Source organism: Mesoplodon densirostris, chromosome 2, assembly GCF_025265405.1.
Source record: "Mesoplodon densirostris isolate mMesDen1 chromosome 2, mMesDen1 primary haplotype, whole genome shotgun sequence".
Classification (NCBI taxonomy): Eukaryota; Metazoa; Chordata; class Mammalia; order Artiodactyla; family Ziphiidae; genus Mesoplodon; species Mesoplodon densirostris.
Window position 1 is genome coordinate 5,340,293 of NC_082662.1, and position 12,153 is coordinate 5,352,445.

At 36.3% G+C, this 12,153-nt stretch overlaps 1 protein-coding gene and 1 pseudogene across 1 annotated transcript in view; one reads left to right on the forward strand and one right to left on the reverse strand.

Moving 5' to 3' along the window:
- CAMTA1 (calmodulin binding transcription activator 1) overlaps positions 1-12,153 on the forward strand; it is an 899,418-nt gene that overhangs the window by 488,736 nt on the left and 398,529 nt on the right. The gene's annotated exons all lie outside the window — the stretch shown is intronic.
- On the reverse strand, positions 2,192-3,478 carry LOC132477245 (dnaJ homolog subfamily A member 1-like; annotated as a pseudogene).

The window sequence follows — 12,153 nt, forward strand, 5'->3', positions numbered from 1 at the left end:
TTGTCTCCTCCCTCTTGGTGCTCTTGGGGGTATTCTATGAGTTCCTGCACATAAAAGCATTTATTTAGAGCAGTTCCTGGCACAAACTAAACAAGAGGTAAATGTTAACTATTATAACCACACTCATTATTACTTGATTTCTTGCTGTCTTATGCCCAAAATTAACAGCTGAGATCGTGGCAAGAGCACTTTCTTTCTTGGTTAAAGAGCATGGCCTTCATTACTGCCAGGGGTGAGTGAAAGAGACATTGTATTTTCTCAGACATGAAAATATTTTCATTGCTATTGTTTTTTATTTTATTTTTTTAATGCAGCTTGGAAATTTAAAGAAACATTTAAAAGAATTATAAAGAGAAACAACTTATTTTGTATGTTTCATCTTATAAAATTTTCTGTTGAAGAAGTGACCTTATTTTTTTCATTGTCTTTGTTTCGATCTCAAAAGTAATTTATTATAAAAAGGCAACCAGCATAAAAATGTATAGATAGTAAAAGTCCCCCCTAAATCCAGTGAACACACACACATTTTCACACACACTCTAAAAAAGTATCATTTTTAACCAGCAATATACTGTGAACTTTAAATCAACACAGATAAATATATTTTAACAGCTGTACAGTAGTTCCTTGCAGGGACTTAACCTACAACATAACCTAGTTATGTTGTTTCCAGATTTTTTTCTATCCATACTTCAGTGATTATCCTTGAACAGTTTTTATGTACTTAGGATAAATTTCTAGAAGTGGTATTATAGGTTAGAGGACTTTCATATTTTTAAGATTGTTATGTATTTTTTCATTAAATTTTTTTTTTTTTTGGATGTGGACCATTTTTTAAGTCTTTATTGAATTTGTTACAACATTGCTTCTGTTTTATGTCTTGGCTTCTTGGCCACGAGGCATGTGGGAATCTCAGCTCCTCGACTAGGGATCAAACACACACCGCCCCCGCCCCCCGCCCCGCCCGGCATTGGAAGGCAAAGTCTCAACCACTGGACCACCAGGGAGGTCCCATATTGTTATATATTTTTAAACTATAAATTATGCAAACTTTGAAGGAATAATACAGGATAAAGAATTGAAAAGGTAGAAAAGCTATACAGTAAAAAGTAAGTCTCCCTTCCCCACTTCCCACCCTGCCTCACCCAATCAGCTCCCCAGAGGCCAACATGTTACAATTTCTCATCAATCCTTCCAGTGACGGACACTTTTTCCTTTCTTTTCTCTTGTGCAAATGTAGCATACTTCATACACATATTGCATCTTGCTTTTTCAATGTAACACTATAACTTGTATTAGATTGGTTTCCATTAGTACGTAAAGAGCTGCCTCATTCTTAGTAAGTAGTATTATTGAGCAGCTACTGTGTGCCTAGCATCGTTCTAGGTGCCAAAGACAAAGTAGCCCTTTCTGATACACATTCTGGAGAGAAGAGACGGACAGTAAATTATGAAAAAATGTATATAGTATGTCAGATGGTGGTGTGCATCATTAAGAAAAATAAAGCAGAAAAAAAAGGCATAGGAAGTGGGTGCAATTTTAAATTGGGAGATTAGGAAAGACCCACTGAGAGGGTGATCCACGAGCAAAGAGCTGATGGAGCAAGGGTCCCTGTGGAACTCCAGGGGAGAAGCTTTCCTTTATGACAGCAAGGAAAAGACTTGAGTTGGGAGCTGGTAGTCAGCAGAATGAACGTACCACACTTGATTTAATAACACTCTGCCGATAGATAAATGATGAATTAAGTTACATTCCAAGCAACATCATATGAAGGTGTCTGTTTCCTCACATTCTTACCTAAACATTATACTATCGTACTGTTTTATTCATGTGGTTCTGGCGTATACAAGGAGTTATCCTATAGTTTTACTTTGCATTTATCTTATTAAGAAAGTTGAATGTATTTTCTTTTTCTATGAACTGTGTATTCACGTATTTATAAAATTTTGGATTAGATTGTTGGTCTTTTTCTTATTGGTTAGGAGAAGCTCTTTATATATTACAGAAATTAGCCCTTTTTTCTGTAATATGTATCTTAAATAATTTCTAAGTTTTTATTTGATTAAAAAACTTTTTATTCTACCTGTTCAAAAAACATTTTTTGAGCTTTTATATTTGAGTTTATTCTTCATTTAACTTTAAAACACTACTATAGTTGAATATTAAAACAAACAGTAGCAAGTAGTGAGCATATTATGATTATAGTCCTTCACTCAATCACTACTGCAAATAAAATGCCAGCAGTGAGTGTTATTCACTGGCCCCATCAGGAGGTCTGACACTAAACACCATCCCGAGATGATGTTCATCGTCCTCATATGCTTCTCCATTGTAATGGCACCGTCTTTCCTGATTTGGATTAAAGTCCACTAGTTCTACCTGGTCCATTTCATCAGTCTCTTCTACTTCCTTCCTCTCAAGGTAGGAGTTTTTCCAGCAAAGATAGTTTATCAGGGGAGAGAAATCCATTCTCAGGAAAGTTTACCTTAAATTCAATGATTAGGCGACGCTTTTCATATGGTCTACGATAAATTGGCATGCCTTAATTTAGCACACACTCGATACCTCCATGCTTGACAATCTTACCTGGATGAGAAGTGATGACTATGGTTTGGTTGTCAAGAGTAGATATTGGCTTTTGGAAGGCACACAATGCCTCAACCAGCTGTATGTCCATACACATGAAAAGGTCTTCTCCTTGTCAAGTGAAAACAGCATAGTCCTTCTGATCTAAAATGATGATAATATCTCCTGGCTCCAGTCCTGGTTCTTGGTCTCCTTCACCACGGAATGTTATCTTCTGGCCATCTTTCATGCCTATGTCAATATGAACTTCTAGAATTTTCTTCTCTTGAACTATCTTCCTTCAATTGCAGATTTTACATCTATCTTTAGGACTGATCTGCTCTCCATGGCCCTGGCACTCCATGCAGACAGACTGAATCTGCTGAACCATTTCAGGTCCTATTTGATGAATTATTATTTGCATTCCAGTACCTCGGCAATTGGTACAGCACTCTACTGCTCCTTTCTTACCACCTCAGCCTTCACATTTGTCACAAATCACATTCTTTTGCAGAGCTAGTTTTCTTGTTGCACCATTATATAAATCTTCTAAGGTTACTGTGAGTTGATGCACAACATTTTTACCTCTCCTTTCTCTCTGTATCCTGCCTCCTCCTCCAAAAAACATATCAAAGATGTCCATGGGGGAGCCAAAACTGCCACCTGCTCCACCTTCTTTAATTGCCTGCTCTCCTCTTTTGTCATATAATTCCCTTTTCTTTGCATCAGAGAGCACTTCATAAGCTTGAGAAGTCTGTTTAAACTTCTTTCCTTCATTTGGGTTCTTATCAGGGTGGTACTTCAAGGCCAGTTTCCTGTAAGCCTTTTTCAATTCTTCTTGGGTGGCATTGGGTTTGACTCCCAAAACATCATAATAAATGGTTTCTTTCACCATTTCCTACAGCTGGTGAGCAGGCCGATGCTGGTGTGGGGGAGTGGGAAGGAGCAGGTTGCTGTGTGCAGCTCCGGCAGCCGCTGCTTCTCCACCTTTTCACTGAGCGTTCTGGAAGGTTCCCCCCCAAACATTTAAATAGTCCAATTTATTAGTCTTTTCTTTTATGGCTTCCAAAGTGTGTGACATAGTGAAAAAAGCCTTTTTTTCTTTTACTCTAAAATTACAAAAAACTTATTCTAGTACTTTAATTGTTTCATTTTGTTCTTACTTTAAATCTTTCATTGATATGGAATTTATTAAGGTAGAAGGAATAGAGTCAGTATACAGTTTTTTCTTCCCCACAGAGATACTCAAGTGTCCCCAAACTATTTATTGAATTAATCCACTTTTTAACCTGTTGATGGGCACGTCCCCTCTCTGCCATATACTAAATTCCCAGTTGTATTTGGATTATTTTGGGATGGTCTATACTTTTTCAGGGATTTGTCTGTTTACTCATACTCCACTGTTACACTCCAAATTATGATACATTTTCATTTTCATAGAGCAAATCCACCTTTATTACTTATCTTTTTCAGAATGTTCTTGGCAGCTCTTACTTGTTTATTTTTCTAATGAACTTTAGAATGATTGTCCAGACCTAAAAGCAAGCCCTGGTTGGTATTTTTATTGTGGTTACACCTTTACCCCACCCTGAAACCCTGGCAACCACTGATCTGTGCTCCGTTGCCATAGTTTTGTCTTTTTCACAATGTCTTACAAATGGAATCATACAGTATGGAACCTTTGAGACTGGCTTCTTTCCTTCTGTGTAATGTCCTATGATTCATCCAAGTTGTTATGCTCAGTAGAATTCCACTGTGTGGATGAACCACTGTTGTTTACCCATTCACTGAATAAACTCATGTTTGTTGATTATGAACAGAGCTGCTACAAACTTTTGTGCATAGGTATTTGTGTGAACATAAGTTTTTATTTCTCTAGGGTAAATACCCAGGAGTGAGATTGTTGTGTCATATGGTAAATGTTTGATTAACCTTATAAGAAACAGATAAACCATTCTTATTGTTTGGGGTTTTATTTTTAAATTTTTATTTATTTTTTAGTTATTCTACTAGATGTGTGTTGGTACTTCATTGTAGTTTTGTTTTGTGTTTCTCTACTGGCTAATGATGTTAACAGCTTTTCATGTGCTTATTTGTCATTTCTATATCCTCTTTAGCAATGCTTCAGTTCAAATTTTTTGCCCATTTTTAATTGCATTTTTTGAGTCATAAATGTGATTTGACAATTTTTGTTTTACCAGTTTGTACCTTGACTTTTCATTATCCTAAGAGTGCCTTTCACAGAACAAAAGTTTTGAAATTTCAGTGAAGTCCAATTTATCATTTTTAAAGTGCATCTTACTTTTGGTGTTTTGTCTAGGAACTCTTTGCCTAGCTCCAGGTCACAATTATTATATGTTCCTTTCTAAAAATTGTATGATTTTATGTATTTAACTTAGATTATGATCCATTTTGAGTTAATTTTTATATAAAGGTTTAGGTCAAGTGTCCTATTTTTTTTTTTTTTTTTTTTTGCATACGGATAACCAATTGTTACAGCACCACTTGTTGAAAAACTGTCCCTTCTCCATTGAAGTGCCTTTGCACCTTTATCAAAATCAATGAGGGTTTCTTTCTGGACTTTATATTCTGTCCATTGATCCATATGTCTATTGTTTCACCAATACCACACTGTCTTGATTACTGTAGGTTTATAATGTCTTTAAAGCATGTAGTTTAATTTCTCTAATGTGATTTTTCTTTTTCCATATTGTTTTGGCTATTCTAGTTCTTTGCTTTTGATATAAATTTATGAATCAGCTTGTCTAGAGCTACAAAAATTCCTGCTGGATTTTGATTGATACTGCATTAAATTTATACATCCCTTTGCAGAGAATTTAAATCTTTCCTATGTTGAGTCTTCTCATCCATGACTGTGATATGTATCTCCATTTATTTAGGTCTGCTTTGATTTCTTTCACCAGTATTTTGTAGTTTTCAGCATACAGATCCTGCAAAAATTGTTAGATTTTTACCTAAGTATTGAGTTGGCCAAAAAGTTCATTTGGGTTTTTCCTTAACATCTTAAGGAAAAACCAGAATAAACTTTTTGGCTAATGCAATATTTCAAATTTTTGGAACTATTGTAAATTGTATTCAAAAATGTTTTTGGTTTCCAGTTGTTCATTGCTAGTGTATAGGAATACAATTGATTTTTACGTGTTGACCTTGTACCTGTGACCATGCTAAGCTCATGTGAGGTTTAAGAGTGTTAATTTTGGGGATGTAGTTTTGGGGATTTTTTATGTAGACAATCATGTTGTGTGAAAATAGTGACAGTTTTACTCCTTCCTTTCCAATTTATATGACTTTTATTTCTTTTTCTTGCTTTATTGCAATGGCTAAAGCTTCCATATAATGCTATAGGTGTGAGAGTCCTTGTGTAGTTCCCAGTCTTAGAGGGAAAGCTTTCAGATTTTCACCATTAAGTATGATGTTAATTGTAGGTTTTTATAAATGTCCTTCATCAGGAAGAGGAAGTTCCCTTCTATTCCTATTTTGCTGAGACTTTTTTCATGAATGAATGTTGAATTTTTTCAAATGCTATTTCTGTATCAATTGATATTATCATATGGTTTTTCTTTTTTAAACTGTTAATATGGTGGATTACATTGATTTATGGATATTGAACCAGCTTTACATTCCAAGGATAAAATTCATTTGTTTATGGTATATTATCCATTTTATATGTCGCTGAATTTGACTTGCTAATATTCTATTGAGGATTTTTGCATCTATGTCCCTGAGGGATATTGATTTGTAGTTTTCTTTGTGGTACTATCTCTGCCTGGTTTCGGTATCAAGGTGATGCTAGTCTCATAAAATAAGTTGAAGAGTGGTATCTCCTCTTCTCTTTTCAGGAAGAGATCGTGTAGAATCAATATAATTTCATCTTTAAATGTTTGGTAGAATTTGCCAGCAAAACCATCTAGGTCTAGAGAATTCTTTTTCAGAAGGTTTTAAACTACCAATTCAATTTATTTAGTAGTTAGAGAACAATTCAGGTTATCTATTTCTTCTTTTATTCCTGATATAGGTAATTTTTGTCTTCTTTGTCAAGTTTGAAAGAGGTTTATTATTTTTATTTATCTTTAAAAAAAACAGCTTTTGGTTTCATTGATTCTCTGTTGTTTTTCTGTTTTCAGTTTCATTTGCAAGTCATATTTACATTTATTATCTCCCTCGTTTGGCCTACTTTGGTTTAATTTGCTCTGACTTCTCTAGTTTCTTAAGATAGAGGCTTGTATTATTGATTTGAGAACTTTTTTCCACTCTAAGCATTTATTTAATACTATGAATTTCTCTTTAAGTATTGCTTTAGCTTCGTCCTACAGATTTTGATATGCTGTATTTTAACCATTTATTTAATTGAAAATATTTTCTAATTCCTATTGAGACTTTCTCTGGATTCACCTATGGATCTACCTGTGGATTATTTAGAACAGTTTTCTTTTTAACTTCCAAGTATTGAAGATGTTTCTGTTATGGTCCTGTTATTGATTTCTGGTTTAAATCCATTACCATCAGGGAACACGCTTTGTTTTATTTCAATTCTTTTACATTTTAAGGTTTTTTTTTATGACCCAACATATGGTCTTTTTTGGTGAATATTCCATGTACATTTAAAAAGAATGTATATTCTGTTGTTGTTGGGTGGAATGCTCTCTAAATATCAATTAGATTCTGTTGGTTGATATGTTATTCAGGTTTTATTAGTGTCCTTGTTGATTTTCTGTCTACTCATTCTATTTATTAGTTAGAGAATAGTATTGAAGTCTCCATTTGCAGTTGTCGATTGGTCTATTTTCCCCTTCAGTTCTTTCGGGTTTTGCTTCATATATTTTGAAGCTCTCTTGTTAGGTGCATACACATTTGGGGTTATGGCTTCTTGGTGAATTGATCTTTTATCATTATGTAATGTTTCTCTTTATCCCTGATAATTTTCTTTGCTCTGAATCTACTTTTTCTGATAGTAATATAGTCACTGAAACTTTATTTTGCCTAGTGTTTACATAGTATATCTTCTTCCATCCTTTAAATTTTAATCTGCTCATACTGTTATAACTGAGGTGAGTTTTTGTAAACAGTATATAGGTGGGTCATATTTTTTATTATCTGTTCTGAAAATCTCTTGTCTTTTAATTTGTGCATTTAAGCAATTTATATTTAATATACTTATTGGTGTGCTTTATTATTTGTTTTTTGTTTATTTCTTATGTTTTTGTCCTTTTGTTTTCCCTTTCCTGCCTTCTTTTGTGTTATTTGAAATTTTTTCGTGTTCTATTTTATCTATTGTGTTTTTTGACTATACTCTTTGTACAGTTTTTTTAGTGGCTGCTCTATGGATTACAGTATAATTCTTAGAATCAATCTACTTATAATCAATTTCAGGTAGACTATAGAAGTCCTGCCACCATATAGGTCCTTTTTCTCCTCGATTTATATTTTGTTTTATGTTAAATATATGACAACTATATACATTGAAAACTCCCCTAGAGAGTGTTACGATTTTTGCTTTCAACCATCAAAAGATTTTTAAAGAACTCAAGAGGAAAATAGTCTTTTATATTTACCCAGATGTTTACCATTTCTGTTGCTCTTCCTTCAATACTGTTGTTCCAATTTTCCTTCTGTTATGTAATTTCCCTTCTATCTGAAGAACTTCTTTTAGCAGTTTTTTAAAGCAGGTCTGCTGGCAACTAATTGTCTTAGTTTTTCTTCATCCGATATTGGATTTATTTCTCCTTCATTCCTGAAGGGTATTTTTTTTGCTATATATAGAATCTTGGGTTGATAGTTTTTTCTTTCACTCCCTAAAAAATGTTAGTTCACTTCTTTTTGGCCTCCATGATTGCTGATGAGAAATCTGGAGTCATTCAAATTTCTGTTTCCCATAACAGGGGTCAGCAGCATTTTTCTGCATAGGGCCAGATATTAAATATTTTTGGCTTTGCAGGCCATATGGCTTTGTCACAGCTTCTTAACTCTGCCATTGTGACACTAAAGCAGTTATACACAATACATAAAGGGATAGTTATAGTTATGTTTCAATAAAACTTTATTTACCAAAACAGACAGTGAGATTTGGTGCATGGACCATAGTTTGCTGACCCCTGCCTATAAGTAATGTGTCACTTTTTCTTTGATCACTTTCAAGATATTTTTTCTCTGTCTTTAGTTTTCAGCAGTTTGATTATGATGTGTCTTATTATAGGTATCTTGGATTTATCCTGTTTGTAGTTCATTCAACTTCTCAAATCTGTAAGTTTATATCTTTTGCCAAATCTGGGAAGTTTTCAACCATTATTTACTAATACAGACACACACACACACACAGACACCACAGTCTTTCTCATCTCCTTCCAAAACTCTAATGACACAAAAGGTAAACCACTAGTCCTACAGTTCCCTGAGGTTCTGTTTTTTTTTTTTTTTTCAATCTTTTTCCTCTCTGTCATTCAGATGAGATAATTCCAATTGTTCTATCTTTAAGGTCACTTAACTCTTTTGTTTCTGAGATGTCCATTTTGCTATTTAACCACCCAATGAGTTTTCTATTTGGGTTTATGTTACTTTTCAGTTCTGAAATTCCCATTTATTTTTTCTTCATATTCTCTACTTATTTTCTGGTACTTTCTGTGCTTCTGTTTATTTTAAGAGTGTTTACTCTTACTTCTTTGAATAACTTTATAATAATTGTCTTTGTCAGGTAACTTCATCATCTACGTATCTTTTCCCATGAAAGTTGAGATTTTTCTAGTTCTTATTATACCAGCCAATTTTGGGTTATATTCTGTACATTTCAACTCTTATGGTATGAGTCTCCGGGTCTTGTTTAAATCCCAAGGGAAATGTTGGATATTTTTGCTTTAGTAGACAATCAACATAGTTGGGTTCAAGCTGTAAGTTCCAACCACATTTTGTGAGTTGTAATTTCAACATTAGTTGCTTCAAAGACTTTGTTTCCTACCAGGAGCTGTCCTTTGTGTGGACTGCCTAGTGGCCAGTCTGGGACAGTCTACCTCAAAGTCTTTGGCATGCTATTTAGGATCAGATACATGTGTACACAGCTTGAGGGTGAGTCTAGGAATTCATGAACAACCTAATGGGATTCTCCCTCTCCACCATCTCCCTGGGCTTCACCTTTTCAGTCCTCTGGCCAGAAATCTAGGGCTTTACTAACCTTGCTCTGTTGGGCAGATCCGATGACTGTCTACCTCAAAGGCTACAGCCATAGGTCAGAGAGACACAGAGAGAGAGAGAGAGGGAGAGAGAAAAGCACCAGGGGTTTACCACACCCTCTTGGGCCCACAGATATTCCTAGTGGTGATGAAGTTTCCCTTCCCTCATGGTTTTAGGCACCTGTGGGCCCTGCTGTTTCTACCATCACCACCACAGGATTACCAGGGGCCTGGGGGTACAGGGAACAGAAAAAAAAGAAGAGTGGGGCATTTCCTTTACTCTCCCTACGTATCAGAAGCCCCCTTTGCTTCCTTCTTGAGCTACGACTAGCTAGGCTCTCCTGGGCTCGCTCTTTCCACATGCTAGCGCCCCATTCTTAGTTTCAGGCTGTCTTGAGTTCAGGCTCAAAGATGAGGAAAGATGGTGGTTCATAGCTGCTTCTGTAGCACTTCTAATTCTGGTTCTTCTTCCCCAGTCTGTCTGCTACTGTTTCCTTTTCAGAGTCCTCGAATTGCTGTCCAGCATTGCTCTGGGTTTTATAGCTTCTTTGTGTGGTCACTTCTTGCCCAGAGCCAGAACTAATTCCATTCATTTTTGCTCATTTTCCAGATGCCATCCTTTCTGTCCCTTATTGTCTTTTCAGCAGGTGTGCTCTCGTTCAGTCTGTTTCCAGTATGACTTCATGTCTCTAATGGCTTTATTTTGTTTTTCTACTTCTTTCCGGAGCTCTGCCTACTCTTGTTTTACTCCCCTTTGATGCCATGCTGTACCTTTCCTGAGACTGTGCATCTCTGCTTTGAGGTTTTATTTAAAAGAGACATTTGTTTTATTAATATTTTTGAGTTCTTGGTAATGTTTTTCAGCAATTTTTAGTGGCTCCATGACATTTTTCTGGTGGGTATTCTAAATCCATTTACTTCTATTTGGCTTCTACTTTTCTCTGTATTGTTATACTCATTTGATTTTGGTTCTTCTTGTTGTTCCTAATTTTTCTTTGAAGGAATTTCCTAAAGGGGACAGTCCAAGGCAGTGTTTCTGGTTAGCAAGAATTTCCCCCAAATCACAGTCAAGGTCCTTATCACAGGGAGTTGAATGTTTCCAAGAACCTTTACTTCTCCCCAGCCAATAGAAATAAGAAGCTTCAGGGATGCTATCAATTCAATATCTTCTATCCTCTTCTCTGACCTTCTCCCACATCCAGTTCTCTGGACCAGCCTTGAATCCTGGAAGTTCTCTGATGCCAGTCTGTTATCCTGTTTCCTTTGTCCCAAACATAAGTGGATTGGTTTTGCACCTCAGGGCATATGCTCTCTGTTGTGATGAATTAAACTCTGCAAGCTTTGCCTGATATGCAGTTGAAGACATACTCTTTAAGCATCTTCCCCTAACCCTGTTGGATCTTCTTGCATTGGGCAGCCCTTCTTCAGACACTATTATAGGAGAGTGGAGATATTTTCTGGATACCAAGCTTAGAGTTTGAATTGAAGGGGATAATATCGTATTTACTCCATATTATTATAACTGGAGTTTGGGTAGGCTCATTTTGATACACATTATCAAACTGCCCTCAAGAATCTTAGATGCCCTTACAATTTTTTAAAATAAATGTAACCTGATGTGCTAGGGAAGAAGTATGTGGGGAGACAGTAAATACAAAAAAAAAAAACAGAAAGACGGGCTGGGAAGGTGAGCTGCTTAGCTGTAGCCATCCTTCATTCTCGGGTAGGCAGTTAGGAAGCAGGGCAGGGAATCATATGAGGGCAGAGAGAGCTGTTGGAGACAACAAATGACCACTTAATTAAAGTGTTCCATGCTCTGAAGGCATTTTTTTTTTTTTTTTTTTTTTTGTCAGGGATATGAACTCCCACTCAGGGCAGGCTGGGCAATGAACCCAAATATTCCTGAGAGGGGATTATTTGCAAGGACAAGAAGCTTGTTCTCTTGGGAGGGGATCCATTCCCAGGGATGGACAGCATAGATCCTGGCATCTGCCTTCTAGTTGCTTGTGTCCCTTGGTGCTGTTCTCTAGTTGGGACCCCCATGAATCTGTTTCTCTCCATGTGTATGGCAGCTCTTCCTGTACTAGAAGCCAGAGTGCTTCAACAGAAGGCTTTCCCAACAACAGCTCCTTGTGTGCCAGCTCTGGAGAGGATGGCCGACACTGGTGCCCCCTGGACGGAGCCCTATCTGGGTCAAAGACTACAGCTCCCAGGACCAGACAGGGACCTGGGGGGCTGGTCTGTGCACAGGGGTAGTGTGTATCCGCGGCGCTGTCCATGGTCCGCATAGTTTATGGTGCTGTCCATGGTCCTCAACCAAAATTTCCAGATAAGGCATTGCTGTTTCTTTTAATCATGGCACCCAGGTGTCTTTTAGATGTTTGCTCCCAATAATGCTTAACCAGAT